General features: G+C 32.9%; 1 protein-coding gene across 3 annotated transcripts in view; it reads left to right on the top strand.

Moving 5' to 3' along the window:
- Positions 1-14,328, top strand: part of LOC126735066 (uncharacterized) — a 207,905-nt gene that overhangs the window by 153,231 nt on the left and 40,346 nt on the right. The gene's annotated exons all lie outside the window — the stretch shown is intronic.

Genomic DNA, 14,328 nt, shown 5'->3' with positions numbered 1-14,328 from the left:
ATAAAATAAGAAAATATAATTTTACAAGTGTTTTCCTGTGTTCGAGGTATTATAAGTTTTGACACAATAATCTTCATCAAATTTCAATTAATATTATATTTAAACCATTTTATCCTATTAGCGCATAATAATGCAGGGAATGTTGGTGTTCGCTGAATCAAACTTTAGCCACCGTACCACACTGAGAAAGAGAGAGGGGAAGCGAGCGTACATTATCATCAAGACGAACATAATTGTACAGGGGTTCATTAAAGACCTACTAATTTTTAAGGGGACTCCTGGATCCATTTTAAGAAAAAAAGTTCCTATTAACCTATGTCCTAAACGTCTCAATTTTTGAGGCACAGGGTGTTAAAGTTTTCAAAAAAAATCATTTTTTTAATAATAACTTAGCAATATGGTAGACATTTTGATGACATTTGGTACATGTTATGCATTTATGCATCAAGACGCAGTAAAAAAAAAAATTCTTTGCCAGTGGCTTCCCTACAGGGCTTCTATTGGATATTTTTAGTGAAAAAATGCTACACCACTGTTTTTTCATAAAATAAAAATTATTTTTAAAATCCCCAATAATTTTTTAGCATATTTGATTTCTTTTTTTTTTCTTTCGACGCATGGTTTTCGCTTAAAAAAATAAAAACAATTTTACTTCCCTAAAAATCTGATGCGGTGTGAAAATGTTTGTTCGTAGATTACAAGCAAATTAAGGAATCAGATTTATTACAGAAAGTATGAAAATACTACTACAGGATTATCCATTTTATGCTTGGGAAAGTAAAGTTTAAATAAAACACATAAGATATTTAGATGAAGACGAAATTTTTATTTTCTTTTAAAGATTGAATCAGTCCATTATATGTGAAACACAATATCATTTAAATGTCCACCTCGGGACCTCTGACAAACTTCAATCCTTTTAAGAAAATTTTCAATCTCGGCAAGAACTTCACGAGTGTCGGCTTTAAGTTGTTGAAGAGTTTGAGGGTTATTGGCGTAAACACGATCTTTCGCATAGCCCCACAAAAAAAATCCAAAGGTGTAAGATCACCGGATCTTGGGGGCCAATAGATATCATCTAATCTTGAAATTAAACGTCCTGGAAACTTCTCTTGCAAAAGAGCTCGATTGGTCTGTGTTGTGTGACTTGTGGCCCCGTCCTGTTGGAACCACATGTCTTTTAGATCTTTTTCTTTGATTTCTCTCCGAAAAAAATTGGTCAACATGCTTCCATACTGCTCAGAGTTTACTGTTAAGACTCTCCCACGATCGTTTTGAAAAAAATACGGACCAATAACAACACCAGACCATAATGCACCATAGAGTAACTTTTTCTGGATGGAGCTGTAATTCCAAATGCAAAACTCGCCACAGTGAGCCATAAGACAAGCCCAAATTTTGAGCACGCCAAGGAATTAATAAATTTGGGTCTTGCTGCACACTTTGAGCCACAGCAGCGATATTTTCAGCTGAACGAACTGGTGATGCACGTGCCTTACAATATTAGTAACCGATCCAGTCTCTTCAAATTTTCTTACTGTATTCGAGACTGTTTGCACTGTAGGATGATTATGTCGACTGTAATCAGCTCGTAAAGCTCTAAACGTTGACACAGAAGAATCAACATTGTTATCGAACAATTTAATAATTTTAGTACGTTATTCGACTGTTAAACGATCCATATTTATAAATGGCAAACCTTCAACTAAAAAACGCTTCACATGATGTTTATTTCTAACAGGTGTCAAACGGCAGGGTTGTACTTAGCCAACCTCGAATTGGATAACCCGCTACAATAACAAATAAAGTCGCGGAGTCGCCTATGCATGTTTCTTATCGCTCGTTGCTATAACCATAATCAACGAGCTGTGATTCTAAATGTAAAATTTTACTTTATCTAGTGATGCATAAATAAATGACGTTTATATGCATAAACATCGATGATGGCAATAGCTCTTGTCTTAAAAAATAAGTGGTTGGTGTTAAATACCATTAAATGTTTTTTTTAGCTATGGAGTATGATTAATATCAATTGGCAATTAGTTCTGAAATACCTACCTAATTTTACTTTAAAAACAACAAGGTTTTAAGTACAAAAAACGGGTTTTAGGTATTTAATTTTATGAAACTTAGTTTAATTGAGTGTAAGTTTAAATGAACGGCTCAAATGTATTTTATTTTAATTACACTGATTACACAAATTGTTAAAAATGGCCACCTTCACTAAGTAGGCAGGCTTTCGCTCGTCTACGCATGGACTTACGCACACGCACAAATATTCCCGGCGTATTTCGTATAATTTCACTCGAGGCAACTATTCGGTCTCTTAAATCCTCTAGAGTATTTACGGGAGTTTTATAAACTAGAGTCTTAAGTTGCCCCCCAAAAAAATAAATCTAAGCTGTTCATATCGGGAGATCTTGCTGGTCATTGTTGTGGTCCTCCGCGACTGATCCATTGATTCGGATAAACGGTATTTGAATGATTTCGAGCAATTAAACTAAAATGAACAGAGGCACCATCGTGAATGTACCATATTCGATTTCTTAACAGAAGTGGCACATCTTCAAGAAGCCCAGGCAGTTCTTCTTCGAGAAACTGGAAATATGACCGACCATCAAGGCGCCCTGATAGAAAAATGGGCTTATTAGGTAATCACCAATAATTTCTACCCAAACATTAACCAAAAATTGGTGTTGAAAATGGGTTTCCCTTATGGTATGGAGGTTTTCTTCTGCCCAAAAATGATTGTTGTGAAAATTTTGAATAGCGTTCTGAGAAAAAATTGCTTCATCTGTAAACAAAATCTGTGACTCAAACTGTGGATTTAGTATAATATTCTGGAGATGCCACTGACAGAAGTTCACTCGCTGCGGAAAATCTCTGGGAAGTAATGCCTGTACTCTTAAATCAACCAAAATGCGTCAAACAATTTAATGACAAATATAAATAAATAAATAAATAATGTCTTTATTATACCAAAATGTATAAAGGCGAACTCTAGCCTAGGGCTAATTAACTTTACCTCTAATTACATGAACAAAAAGATATACCAAATTACATAGATAGCAGTTATAGAAAGAAGATAATAAAAAACCCGTGAAATCCATGAAATCTATCTTAAGTTGGAAAATAAGCAAAAAGAAGAAAAATTTACACATTTTCCCTTTAAATTATAAGGAGATCATCTGATTGACTTGATTGAGTCACTCACTTGTCATAGGTTGGCTTTTCCCGATGATTTGAAGCTATATTTAAATGTATATGGTTTGGAGGATTGTGTTTTTCTTCAGAACTATCTAAATACATTGGAGGTATGGTGCGCTGTTAACAGGTTAGGCTTGAATGTGGCTATATGTAGTGTGGCCAGTTACTCTAGATCAAAAACACCCTTAAATTCTAATTACTTTGTTAATGATACTATTTTGAGTAGATTAGAGCAAATTACTGATCTTGGTATCACCTTTGACTCTGAATTTACATTCGTTCCACACTTCAACAACATAGTCAAGTCAGCCCTGAGAAGGCTTGGGTTCATAATTAGAAGTTGTTGCTTTGTGAGATCAAAACTGGAGATGGCTGCATCATATGGAACCCGCTCTATCAGAATCATGTTGGTCTCCTTGAATCTATTCAGCGTAGATTTGCTAAGTTTTTGGCCTTTAGGCAGGATGGCATATATCCGGTTAGAGGGTTTGATCATCGGCAACTATTGGAACGCTTCAATCGTAAAATTCCTGCATGGGTTACTGAATGGATTCATTTATAGTCCTGTACTTCTTTCTGGTGTACGTTTCATGGTGCCTAGGCTTAATGCTAGACATCCCCTAACATTCTTTCTGCTAAGACCTCATACTAACATCCTATTGAAATCGTCACTATATACAATATGCGCTATATTTAATCGGATCTGTCACATGTGCGATATAAATTTCTCTTCGGTTCATGTGATTGTCGATATCTTGGTGGATCATTACTCTTGGGATTAAGACCCATGTGTTCAAGTTATAGTTAGTAGGTATATTGCAGTTGATTTAATTTAATTTTTTTGAATATGTGATTAACTTGTTAAACTTTTATAATTGGGTTTTTATATCATTATAATAATTATTTGTTCTAATTTTTTGCATAACTTTTGAGATTGTGACTTTATTTTACTTTACTTTCTTTCTTTTCTTTTCGTTCTTTTAGGTTTGTTTGTGTGTTTTTTTTAAACTATATTTTTTATTGTTTTACAACTTTTTCCTGTTATTGGGCAAGTTGCCTGTTGGAAATAAAGGCTTATTATTATCTGTAACGTGATATGCAAAGTTCTTGCCATCTTCCTCGTACTCATCTTGTGCTTGATGTTCTTCGATTGCTTGTAGCACCGTGTTCTGATAGTTCAAGGTCTACCTTCCGAAGTACCTTTCTTAAAACAACCAGTTTATTTAAGCCGACGATGAATATTTGAAAAGATTCGGCTATCTGGTAGGACCCGATTCGAATACCTTTCCTGATAAATACGTCTGGCTTCTGTTGCGTTACCATCGACGAGGTCATATACGAAATGCATGGCTGCCATTGCTTCAATAACAAACATGCATAGACGACTCCGCGATTTTATTTACGTTAAATAAAGACGCGTTTATTGCGTTATAAGCTACGGCACTTTTTTATTCCTATTTACTTTTTAAACGCGTTAATAACATGAGTATTTCTTAAATTATTTAAATTTTTTAACTTTTTGTACTTCTTGTAATAAATCTGATGCCTTAATTTGCTTGCAATTGACGAACAAACATTTTCATACCGCATCAAATTTTTCGGGAAGTAAAATTGTTTTAAATTTTTTAAGCAAAAACTATGCGTCGAACAAAAAAAAACAAAAAATTAAATTTGCTGAAAAGTGATTGACAATTTTAAAAATAATTTTTATCTTAAGAAAAAGCAGTGGCATAGTATTTTTTTCACTAAAAATATTCAATAGAAGAGCTGTAGGGACGCCACTGGCAAGAAAGTATTTTTTTGTCCATCAAAAAATGCATCATGATGCATAGAATACATGTACCAAATTTCATAAAAATATCTAATCACAAATTTTTCCAAGAGTGCTTAAGTAAAATATTATGCAAGAGCAAAAATACCAGCCCTACGTTTCCAATTTAGTGTTGTTGCTAATTAATACTAAGATCCATAAGAATTCTCTGGTTAAAACAAAGAAAAAGAGTGACAAAATAAATCCACGCTGAAAAATTTGGAGTTATATGATGAAAGCATAATTTCACTGAATTATATGAAAAGGTATTGGTGATAATTAAAGCGCGGATTAATAAAAATAATGCCATACGCAATTTTTGATGGCTAAGCTAATTTGAACATACATACATATGAATTACAAGAAATGAAGCCCTTTGGTAACTTTTTTTTCGTGCCCTTTTGCCTTTTTTAGTTTTATGCATATTTTTTATTTGTGCTTATTTTCATGCATATTTGGAGCAGAAGTGATATATGTGATGCATATTTTGCACTTCATGTGCCAACATTTTTTTCCTGATAAATAATCTTATTTTAATAACACGGAAATATTAAGCAACAAATCCCCATCACAAAGCTTATTTTCCTTCCTTAATAAATGCCCAACGCACGCAAATATCTAGTAGAGCCTGCTATCCTTCTGCGGCCATTACGTCGCATCCTATCCCGCGTTCTGTTTTGGATCAGTTCGGGAATCTCTGAAGGAGAGGCCAATCAAGAAATTCATAGTTTATATAAATATTGTTTATCGTATAGGAGTTTCGTTCGTATGGCGAATTTACTTGCCGACGTAAGATATTAAATCGCAGAGCTTTTAAAATGAGTTATTTATTAACATTTAACAAAAATAATGCCAAAAGTAAAACCAAGTGTGAAGGAATGGATAAGAGGCCATTCAGAATTAAAGTATGAAAACAATAAATTGTTTTTCCCTTTGGTAAATACAGGAAAAAAGATTTTTGTAAAAGCACCATTAAGAGCTCAATTATTTCGAGAAAGGATGCCAGGTATACCACTACCCCCTGAACCCATTATTACAAGGTGGGGTACTTGGCTGGACGCTGCTGACTATTATGCTAACCATTTTTAATCTTTCAAGGAAATCGTATTAGATCTTTTTGAATCCTCTTCCGAATCAATTTTAAAGTGCCAAAAGATAGTCAAAAATTAAGAATTTAAGCAGAGTTTGACGTTTATTAACACAAACTATAACTTTGTGAGCAAGGCCATCACGCAACTTGAAGAAAAGGGTCTTGCTCTAGTCGAATCTATGGAAATAATTGAAAATTTTTAAAATGATTGCCTAAAAGTACATGGTGGACCTGGAAAAATAATTTATAATATGCTTAATGAAGTTTTAAACAAAAATACAGGGTATAAAATTTTAAAACAAATTTCAAATGTGATTAAAAGAGATTTTGTAAAAGACCTTGCTATATCTGATGCTGCTTTATTTCCAAAATTTAAGTATGATCCAATTACCTGCGTAGATGTTGAAAGAAGTTTCTCCCATTTAAAACTTGTTTTGAGTGATAGAAGAATGGGATTTTTAGTGGATAATTTAGAAAAATATTTAATTATTGCATCGTTCAAGCCTGAATAATATGAGCTGATGTTTCTTTTGTAAAAAAAATCATTATTAATGATGCGTTAGTTCATATTATCAAAGTTAAATAAAAAGTACCGAAAATGTTTATTGTCTTATTTTTTGCCTAGTACATATTTCAGTTTTAGAAGTATTTCATATTGTATTCTTATAGTGCAGTTTTTAGTTTTTATGCCATTTTTTATGCTTATTTTAGGAATTTTTCATGCTTTTTTAAATGAGTATTTTTATTATTTTTACGCTTATAAATCCACGCTTTAGTGATAATAGATGACGCAAGTCAATATGATAGTTAATTAGTTCATAGAAAAAAAAATGTGCTTTAAGAGAATATAATTGATATTTAACTCTATTTTTTATAAAATTAGTTAAATGTACCGGCATTTTTATAGTTTCAAAATCTTAAAAATTTATTTTGCATTGTTTTCACTTTATACACCTCATATCGCGGTGCCCAGACGACGGAAGCAATCCTTAAATGACTGTAAAGCAAATAAATAATATCTTTATTTAACAAAAGCTACATTCAATAAAAACATAAATCAAAAATAAACTAAAAGTATAAGTTGGCCATAACTGTATCAGGACACTCCGGTTTGTCCATGGATGGTCTCGGTAATCCAGAAACAGCATCCCCGTTCCAGAAATATCCTGTCAGAGGTAGACCATAAATTAAAACTAGACTTAACCTAAACATTATTTCCTTGCCCCACTTATTATAAGCACAGTCAATTGTTGTTTGCCTTATAATAATAAAAATAATGTCGACTCAGGTTGATCGAGTCGGTTCGGTTGCAAGCAGACGATGACAAACATTTGGAACTTGGTTGACCTTGCTGACCAGACAAATTGGTCCCCCCGTGTGATACTTAGAAATGCTTCGGTAGTTCCAAGAAGCTCTAACCAGTATCCCGGTTGGCCCAAAAATACCCAGTCAACAGATAAACCCACAATCAAGATGATTATTGGAGCGGAAACAATGCATACTATAATAAAACTTAATAAACTACATAATACCTTCTTCTAGCATGCCTACATTTCTTGAACTTGTTGAAGAAATTTTTACTATATCTGTTCCATGCTATGATAGTATAATTTTTATGGGGGACTTAAATATAGATTTACTTAGACCAACTGCAGCAACTCAAAACTTTAAGTATCTTTTGGAAGTATTCGATCTTCGGCAACTGATTAATAACCCTACTAGAATCAACAATCGGTCTAATACCCTTATTAGTCTTAGCTCTCAATCTACCTGTATATCGGAGTCCATATCTGATCATAATCTAGTTCAAGCGATTTTAAACTTACCAAAATCTAAATTATGTAAAAAAGTTGTTAGGTCCAGGGACTACAATAGTATTAACATGACTTCATTTGGGGAGGAGGCCCAGCAGCTACAGTGGCATAATATTTATTATATTTCTGACATTAATCAAAAAGTGTCATTACTTAGCAATAATATTTCCTATTTAATAAATAAATACGCTCCGTTTAAAACAAGACTATATAAGGATAGACCATTTACGCCGTGGATAACGAGTAATATTAAACATCTAATTAAATTAAGAGACAAAGCTCGGAAAAAATATACTCGACAAAAAACTCTCGTGAATTTGTCATATTACAGGCAATTAAAGAATTATACTAAACACGCAATTAATCGCGAAAAAATTACTTTTTTCAAGCAAATGTCTATAGAAAAGGGTAAAGAATTTTGGAACAAAGCAAAAAAACTTAATTTTACTAAAAAAAAAATTGACCCTATTCCTGAAAATCTCAATTTACCCGAGGACTTAAATAATTTTTTTTCGAACACCGTGGGCCCTACTAATTCAACATCATTAGAAAAACTTAACTTTTATAATTCAAATACATTTAGTCACTTTGAGACGGAATTTAATATAAGTCTTATAACTGAAAATAAAACTGTCGATATTATAAATAAAATAGGGTCAAATGCAATAGATGGTGATGGAATTTCCATTAGAGATCTTAAACTATGTCTTTCTTTTTGTCTTAAGCCATTAGTCAATATTTTAAATTCCTGCATCTTAGAAAACCAATTCCCCGATGACTGGAAAAAAGCGATACTCATTCCCTTACCAAAAATACCTTGTCCAACAGATTATAAAGACATTAGGCCAATAAGTATTCTGCCTGTCATTTCAAAAATCTTAGAACGTCACGTATATAACGAAATAGCTGACTATGTTTATAATTTAAAAATTATTCCTGATTGCCAGTCAGGATTTCGTAAATCTTATAGTACTATAACAAGTCTTATCAGTATTGTTAATGATATCAGGTTTATAGAGGATTCAAAGGAAATAACTTGCCTAACTCTTTTAAATCTAAGTAAAGCATTCGATACCATAGATCACCAAATGCTTTTGGCAAAACTGCACTATTATGGTTTTTCGGCAAATGCCATAAATTTTTTTAGCTTTTATCTTAAAGATCGGTTACATTGTGTCCGAACGGTGAATGATGGTGAATTTAAATTTTCAAGGTTTTTGTCATTTAAAAAAGGGGTGCCTCAGGGTTCCATATTAGGCCCCTTACTTTTCTCTTTATATGTTGCTGATATGAATAAGTGCATCGAAAATTCTAAGCTGCACCAATTTGCTGACGACTCCCAAATTTATAATTCTTTCAAAATATCAGACGTTCAGGTGGCACAGAATAAAATTAACGCCGACTTAAATCAGATTGCTTTGTTTGCTGAAAACCATAACCTCAAATTAAATGCTTCAAAGTCATGTGCAATGTTTTTTTCACAAAATAAAAGTCATCTTCTAGATTGCATGGCAAATTTTAAAATTAATATTAATGGAACAGCTATACCAACCGTTGCGGAAAAACGTAAAAACGTAATCTAGGGGTTATATTCGATTCAAATCTCAGCTTTGCCTCCCACATTAAGAACAAAATTAAAATTGCTTACGGTCGTTTAAAAAACTTATATCAATACAAAAATCAGTTACCATCAAACACCAAATATTTGCTTTGCAATTCGCTTGTACTGTCTTTGGTGGATTATGCGGACATTGTATATGGCGACTCACTAACCGTATCTCTGTCAAGGACGGTGCAAAAACTGCAAAATAGTTGTATGCGTTTTTCCTTTAATATATCGTATAGAGACCACATTACTCCTTATCTAAATTCACATTTTATATTAAATATGAGAAATAGAAGGAAGTGTCATATGTATAATTTAATTTACAAAATAATTAAATCAGGTCAGCCGCCATATTTAAGAGACTTATTTTTTCACCATGATTATATACACAATGTAAGAAATTCAAACTTAATTAGAATTCCATTTCATCGAACATCAGGTTTTAAAAAATCATTCCAGTATGTAGGCATTCATATGTGGAACAAGTTACCGGATTACATTAAAAATAGTTCACCAAAGAAATTTATTGCATATGTTAAAGAAATTCTTCTTAATTCTCAACTAACATAGGCATTTTAACAAATTCACACCACCAAATTTTTATTAAAAATATAATTTAATTATTTTTATTTAATTGCAACCAAATTATTTTTGAGTTCTTACTTTTTAAATCAACACTGGTCTTGTTGATCTTGCAGGCATAAAAATAAAATTTTAAATGGTTCATTTTGGAATATCTATTCATTTTTGCATCGTGTTGCCCTGGTTTTTCAGCCTCGGCTCGTGTTTTTTGCCGCCCTTCCTCCTCTCTGTCTATTGCACAGATGGTACCTATATTAATGTAATTGATATAGTAAATTATTACACTATATTTTTTTTGTTTTTAGCTTTTATATGTTTTTAGGATTTAATGACTTATTTTCTTAATAATTATAATTGGAAAAGTCTTTATTCTTCTTTTAGTTGTAATTAGGTTAGTATGTTTTAACGGTCTGAGCAGCACATGCGCGCTAGCTCGTGTATGTGTTATCGGTTGTTTTTATAATCGCAGTTCAGTCCGCAGTACTCTTAGCATTGTGTAAATTCTTGTAATAAAAAAATGTAATTTTCTATGTACAATGTTTAAGTGGTAATAAAAGTCTTTTGAATTTGAATTTGAATTTGAATAATAAAATAACAAACACAATATTACTTATTCATGATAAATCTTCTCAAGTGTCCTCTGAATTGATTTAAAGTAATATAATTTTTGATGTTAGCGGGCAAGTTGTTAAATAGAATTAAACCTTTGTACAGAACTGAATTATGCATTTGTGTTGTGTTACATCTGTCGACCAATATGAAGTCTATACGATTTCTCGTATTATAGTTATGCATATCTCCAAAAACTCTTAATTTATTACAAATATAATCGGGGAGCATCTGATGTTTCAATTTAAAACTAAACAAATAGACGTTATACAGTGCGAACGTAAAGGTTGGAATAGATTCATTTAAAATTCAGGGGTATGTTCAAAAAAAAAAAAACGCTCGGACATGTCGATTTTTATTTTTAACTGCGGGTTTTCTTACTATAATTTTATGTATACAGGGTGGCCCAAAAATAAGTTACGGTCATCAACGTAATTTTTTTAAATGTAAACACCTATTTTTTATTTTAGATTTAGGTTCTACATCAAATTCTAAGTACATTTCATGTACCATGTCCTATACCTAAACTCGACCGTTGACGATTGAACACAATAAAAGGCTATTTTTGGAAGAGTTATTTATATCAAGCAACCTATCAGTTATTGTTTGGTTATTTACATTTGTGGTTGGTGTTTTTGATTGTTAACTTGTCACAATTTGTTGACATCAAATAATTTTGAGTGAATTTAGTTTGATTTAGATGCCTAAGCAAAGTTTTGCTTGTGTTAAGTTTATCAAAAGATAAAATTAAAATTTCAAAAAATGGTACGTCTTAGTGAGCGAGAGCGAATAGAGATTTTGATGATAATTGGTTATAGAAACAGGATGCGCACTCAGATGGAAGTCTGTGAAATTTATCATGCCAAGTATCCTGATAGGCCACGTATATCTCAAAGTACTGTCAGTAAAATAGAACAGAAATATCGAGATTTGGGTCATGTCAGGGATAATTATACGAAAGGTCGGTCAAGTATATCAGAAGAGAAGCAACTAAATGTTTTGCTGGCAGTTGAAGAAGATTGCCATAAAACGACTCGCAATATTGCGTTAAAAAATCAGATTTCCCAGACATCCGTCGTTAAGTATTTAGGTATAAATAAATGGCACCCTTACAAAGTTCAATTGGTTCATGAACTAAATGAAGATGACCCAGATAGGCGTTTAGAATTTTGTGAGAGACTTATGGACTTGTGCCATGCTAATCCACAATTTTCAAAAAAAATTGTATTTTCTGATGAGGCAACATTTTGTCTTCATGGTAGTGTAAACCGGCAAAACTGCCGATATTGGGCTACTGAAAATCCGCACTGGATGATGGAGTGCCACAGCCAAGTCCCTCAAAAAGTAAATGTTTGGGCGGGGGTGATTGAAAACAGGGTTATAGGGCCCTTTTTCTTTGAAGGATACTTGAATGGTGAGAGGTATTTAGAGTTTTTAGAAAATGACTTGGTTCCATGCCTTGCCACTTTATACCCCGATCCAGAAGACCCGGATATATTAGATAATTCCTTATGGTATCAGCAAGATGGAGCTCCAGCCCATTACACTCGTCCCGTGCGCCAGTACCTGGATACCGTTTTCCCTGGACGTTGGATTGGTCGGAGGGGTGCAATTGAATGGCCGGCCAGATCGCCGGATCTGACTCCTTTAGATTTTTTTTGTGGGGGTATCTTAAGTCCAAAGTTTATGTTAATCGGCCAAACAACATTGAAGACTTAAAAATTAGAATAACGGAAGAAATAAGATTGATAGAACCTTCTATTATCGATAACGTTTTACAAGAATTTCAGCATCGACTGGGATATTGCCAAGAGGTTCGTAGCAGCCATTTTCAACACTTAATAAATTAATTAAAATATTTTTATGTATTCTTGCTTGATATAAATAACTCTTCCAAAAATAGCCTTTTATTGTGTTCAATCGTCAACGGTCGAGTTTAGGTATAGGACATGGTACATGAAATGTACTTAGAATTTGATGTAGAACCTAAATCTAAAATAAAAAATAGGTGTTTACATTTAAAAAAATTACGTTGATGACCGTAACTTATTTTTGGGCCACCCTGTATACATACAATTATAGTAAGAAAACCCGCAGTTAAAAATAAAAATCGACATGTCCGAGCGTTTTTTTTTTGAACATACCCCTGAATTTTAAATGAATTTATTCCAACCTTTACGTTCGCACTGTATAAAATTCTTTGATGTACGGACAACATATCTGGGACTTAATCTAGATCTCTTGCCAAATATATAAAACTTGGATTTACTTGCATTTAAACTTAGTTTATTTCTACAAAGCCAGATGAATAAGTTATTGAGTTCAACGTTCATGACCTGTTGCAGTTGATGAATGTCTTTACCCACCACATATAACATTGTATCGTCCGCAAACAACACCACATTACACCCCCGAACTACCTCCACCATATCGTTAACATACAATAAAAATAGTAAGGGGCCCAAGACCGTTCCCTGCGGCACACCATGCTTTACATTAACACTTCCAGATGAACTATTTTTGTACATGACTCGCTGAACTCTACCACTTAGATAAGATTAAAACCACTTTAATACATTATGTCTAAGGCCTAACTGTTGTAATTTCCTAATTAATATTTCGCTACTCACGGTTTCAAACGCTCTCTTAAAATCCAAAAACACTGCAAGTACTAGATTATCAGAGTCAAGGGGCCTGAGAAAATTATCAACTATATTAATAATGACGGACTCACATGAATGATTCTCACGGAACCCCGATTGGCTAGGTACAACTATTTTATTTATATTACAATGTTCGAGTAGCTGTTCCTTAACACATACTTCAAGGAGCTTCTCATAAATAGGTACGGTGTTAATTGGCCGAAATTCATTACACAGTTTAGTGTTTTGCACTTTTAGAAGAGGGACAACAGTAGAAAGTTTCTAGGCTTGCGGAAAAACCCCAGTACTTAAGGATGTATTGACTATATCACTATATCACAACATAAGCAACATCGCAAAGAACCTGCTTAGAGATGCCACTATCCCCACCACCAATGTTTTTTAGATTTTTAAGTATTTCCTTCATTTTAGTCATCGAAACTTTATTAAATTGTGTCAAGGTATTCTAGACTGAAGGTGGTTCAATAAAATATGTTTGACCATTTGCTGCAGGTGGAATATCTACAAGAATAAGATCAATACTATTCACGAAATAATTATTAAATCTATGTGCAATATCATCCTCCTGTGTAATGATTTCATTTTCAAACTTTATTTCATTAGACATGTCCTGGTAAAAGCGTCTTTAGATTTTTCCAGAGTTCTTTTTGATTATTTTTATTTAGATTTATGGTATTTGCAAAATATCTGTCCTTTTCTACTCTTATCTTGTTTACTATGTTATTTCTTTTAGCCCTATATTTATTCCAAATGTTGTCGTTATTTTCTATGGTAGCCCTTTTATATAATCGATCCCTTTCCTGCATTTGCTCCCTTATATCTTGAGTTATCCATTTTTTATCAGCAGATTTCTGTTTTTGTATAATTTTAATCCTTGGGCACATACTGTCAAGAATTGTTCTAATATCTGTTACAAAAGTATTAGCTAGTAAGTCAACATCTGAACT

The sequence above is a fragment of the Anthonomus grandis genome, chromosome 4 (assembly GCF_022605725.1).
Source record: "Anthonomus grandis grandis chromosome 4, icAntGran1.3, whole genome shotgun sequence".
Classification (NCBI taxonomy): domain Eukaryota; kingdom Metazoa; phylum Arthropoda; class Insecta; order Coleoptera; family Curculionidae; genus Anthonomus; species Anthonomus grandis.
The sequence above is the reverse complement of the archived record's forward strand: the minus strand, read 5'-3'. Positions and strand labels throughout refer to the sequence as shown.